Genomic DNA, 4,704 nt, shown 5'->3' on the forward strand with positions numbered 1-4,704 from the left:
AAATCAGCTTTTAAGACTGATATTACTCAATCCTAGAGATTGACCTTAAAGATTGAGAATTCAAACTCATGGAATTCAATGATATCTAAACTCGAGCTTAAACGAGAAAATATTTTGATCAAAATTATAAACCGATTTGTTTTCTGAAAACCCTATTTTCAATGCGTTCATTACCATTGAACGTAAAATCCTAGGAATTCACCTGGAATTCATTAGGTCACCTGAACTAAATCGGGTGTCAACCGTAAGAACGGTGGTTGCATAACATGGTCAAAGACAGGACTTTGTGCCAAACCGACAAATTATAAGGGTGAGCTTTACTATTGCTCCTACCAAGGATAGTAATTGCGTCCGACACGTTATAGACCATAATCAAAAGCATGTCACGGGACATTGCCTTAACAGTTGCTTGTTCAACGCTTTCCTTTACAACCGGACGGTAGTTTGCCGAAAGGTAATATACGGAACAAGTAAACTGGACGTGTTGCTTTCCAAATACAAGGTTAGCAAGTGGGTGACACAAAACCGCAAGTTTTGAGCTAAAATTTTCAAATCTGAAACCCACCAAACCCACAAAAATATTTTGCAAACACCGGTAAAGGGTTATTCCGGAAAACTTATCTAGGGTAAAAACTAGATTTAATTTTCAAAAGATCAAATGTTTTCATAAAGATCCAATTTCCTTAATGGATCTAAATTTTTATAGTCATGTGGGACTGTAAACCATATCCTTACTACCATTGTTTATACCGCCGTATAGAAATCACTGATGTACAAAGTGTGAAGAATAAAGAAGTGATTCTAGTATTTCAAGACGATATTGCTTGAGGACAAGCAAACGCTCAAGTGTGGGAATATTTGATAATGCTAAAAACGAACATATATTTCATAGCATTATTCCTCAAGAAAGACAAGCTTTTAGTTGCAATTGTTCTATTTACAAGTGATATTCGTTTAAATAATAAAAGGTGAAGACAAAAGACAGATTCGACGAATTGAAGACGCAAACGACCAAAAAGCTCAAAAGTACAAAAGACAATCAAAAAGGTTCCAATTATTGATAAGAAACGTCTCGAAATCACAAGAGTACAAGATTCAAAACGCAAAGTACAAGATATTAAATTGTACGCGAGGACGTTCGAAAATCCGGAACCGGGACCAGAGTCAACTCTTAACGCTCGACGCAACGGACTAAAAATTACAATTTAACTATGTATATAAATATAATATAATATATAATTAATTATATTAATTATATATATATTATATATATATATAAAAAACCGTCGGCAGAGAAAACTCCAAGGACTGAGCTGTAAATACTATCTCCGCGACTTGCGGAGTTTGAGGAGCATTTTGCCGCGAGTCGCGGAGCCCCAAAATTCAACTCTGGCTATAAAGCAAACCGAATTCTGATCAAATTTCATATTCTATTTTTCAATCTCTCTCTCAATATATACGTAATATATATATATAATTTATATTTTAATTTTAATTTTAATTTTAAATCCTAATAATAAGGGTATGTTAGCGAATGTTGTAAGGGTGTAAGTCGAAATTCTGTCCGTGTAACGCTACGCTATTTTTAATCATTGTAAGTTATGTTCAACCTTTTTACATTAATGTCTCGTAGCTAAGTTATTATTATGCTTATTTAAAACGAAGTAATCATGATGTTGGGCTAATTACTAAAATTGGGTAATTGGGCTTTGTACCATAATTGGGGTTTGGACAAAAGAACGACACTTGTGGAAATTAGACTATGGGCTATTAATGGGCTTTATATTTGTTTAACTAAATGAAAGTTTGTTAATGTTAATATAAAGATTTACAATTGGGCGTCCCTATAAATTACCATATACACTCGATCGGACATGATGGGCGGGGTATTTATATGTACGAATAATCGTTCATTTAACCGGACACGGGAATGGATTAATAGCCACTAGAATAATTAAAACAGGGGTGAAATTACATTCAAGGGTAATTGGTGTAATTGTTAACAAAGTGGTAAAACCTTGGTTTACACGCAGTCGATAACCTGGTGTATTCATTAAACAAAGTATTAAAACCTTGTTACAATTCGAATCCCCAATTAGTTGGAATATTTAACTTCGGGTATAATAATAATTTGACAAGGACACTTGCAATTTATATTTATGACTGATGGACTGTTATGGACAAAAACCAGACGGACATATTAAATAATCCAGGACAAAGGACAATTAACCCATGGGCATAAAACTAAAATCAACACGTCAAACATCATGATTACGGAAGTTTAAATAAGCATAATTCTTTTATTTCATATTTAATTTCCTTTATTTTATATTTAATTGCACTTCTAATTATCGCATTTTTATTGTTATTTTATTTAATCGCACTTTTAATTATCGTACTTTTTAATTATCGCAATTTTATTACTCGCAATTTCATTATCGTTATTTACTTTACGCTTTAATTTAAGTCTTGTATTTATTTTATATTTTACATTAGGTTTTAACTGCGACTAAAGTCTTAAAATCGACAAACCGGTCATTAAACGGTAAAAACCCCCCTTTATAATAATAATATTACTTATATATATATTTGTATTTTTATAAAAGTAAACTAATATAGCGTTGAGCTTTGTTTAAAGATTTCCCTGTGGAACGAACCGGACTTACTAAAAACTACACTACTGTACGATTAGGTACACTGCCTATAAGTGTTGTAGCAAGGTTTAAGTATATCCATTCTATAAATAAATAAATATCTTGTGTAAAATTGTATCGTATTTAATAGTATTTTCTGCTAAAATTTAATAGTATTTTATACCCCTTAGCTTTAACATCAGCTGACTAAATCACAAGTTTGTCCCCAGAGACTAACAACAGATGCAATTGTTGAGTCAAATTTATTTGGTTCTACAGTTGTTAACATAAAATGTTCTTTTGTTTCAGTTCTTAGCAGGGTAGATGAACAGGCAGTAGGGAGCAAGAAAAGAATGTTATTGTTTCTACCGATGAGCTCTCTGTTTCTGCTACTGGTGTTGGTGCTACTGATTTGCCTACTGGAGGTGCTGATACTAGTGCTGTTGCCTCTACTGCTGCTGGTGAAACTGGGAATCTAGTTGATGCTGGTTCAACTATTCCTACTGATCATGCGGAGATGGTTTCTGATGTTACTGCTACTGCTATTCCTCCTCCTATTCCCAGTATTTCTGTCTCACCTACTGATTCTGAAGTAGTTGATGAGATGATAATGGAACCTCCTCCTGCCTTTGAAAAAGTTACTGATACTATTGTTAAGGAGGTTCTTGATTCCGATGTTACTGGCTCTACCATTGTTATTCCTCCAGCTGCTGCTACTGAGGAAATCACTACAAGTGGTGACCAGGATGATGTGGTGCTTACTGATGAGCTTATTGCAGCAAATACTGCCTATTCTGCACATGTCACTGGTTCTGTTAGTATTCCGGATGTTGCTGATCTTCAATCGAGACAATTTATTACTGTGGATCCTGCTGGTAATCTACAGGTTTCTGATTCAACACCAGATACTTTTTTTTAAAGGTGCTGCAGATATTTCTTCTTCACCCACTGCACAATCACCTACTTCTGCTACTGGTTCTACGGAACCCACTATGGATGCTGGTACCTCTACTGCTGCTACTACTGACACTACTCCGGCTTCTGTTTCTGGTGAAAAGCCTAAGTATGTGTGCCAGGTACCAGATCCAGATAAAGTTGTGCCCAACTTCATTTACAGAGGAGCCTTTATCACTCCCAAGATTGCCTTGCTGGTGGATCAGCTGACTTTTGATCCTTAAAGTGCATTAGTTTCAGCCAGCAATTTACCCACAGAGGAGCTGACTGAACTACTGTCTCAGCTTGACCAACCAGCTCGTGAAGAGGTATATGAGAGGTTGGCCACTCTACAGCAAATTAATGAGCAGCCATACTACCATTACTTTGGTATGGCTCCAGCTGCTTCTCCATGGCCTGGTACTTGGAGGCCTCTCAAGTTCATCATTGATCCTGCTACTGGTAAGTGTGTCATGCAAAATGTTCCTGATTCTTCAGTGCCTTCTGATTCATCAGCTTCTTCCTCATCATCTTCTTCATCTGATGATGATGCTGATAAAGGTACTGGTAAGGACGAGCCAGTCATTCATGATAATGTGACTGGCTCCAAGGACAAACTAGTGGATCTCAGTGATGATGATGCTGCAAAGGATACCAGTGGTTCTAAACCTTCGGGTGAAGGTAAAAATGGTGGTGATCATGGTGATGAGTCATATTCTGACCTTCCACCTCCACCACCCCACGGAGGTACTCCTGTTGTAGCTGCTAGTGATCGCCCCTCAACCAGTATTTTTGATCCTACTGAGGTGGCTGCCATTTCTACTCTGGCTGTCTATCGCACTGTAGCCAGAATCTCACCAGACGTCCAGAGAACCATCCGTGATACTCTCACTGATCGAATGACTGAAGCCATTCGCAGAGCTGGGAATATTACAACGTCTACTATTGAAGCCCAGCTCAAACAAGTATGTGCTTTTGCAGATCTAGCGGTGGATGCCATTGTCTGTAACGACCTGACTTTTTTGATTTATATTTTTGTGCTCTATACTTTCATGAATCTGCGTATATGTGCATACCGAGCTAGTTTATGCTCTGGGATCTTTATTCATGATTAATTACTTTCGTTAATATCTTACAA

Source organism: Rutidosis leptorrhynchoides, chromosome 11 (assembly GCF_046630445.1).
Source record: "Rutidosis leptorrhynchoides isolate AG116_Rl617_1_P2 chromosome 11, CSIRO_AGI_Rlap_v1, whole genome shotgun sequence".
Classification (NCBI taxonomy): domain Eukaryota; kingdom Viridiplantae; phylum Streptophyta; class Magnoliopsida; order Asterales; family Asteraceae; genus Rutidosis; species Rutidosis leptorrhynchoides.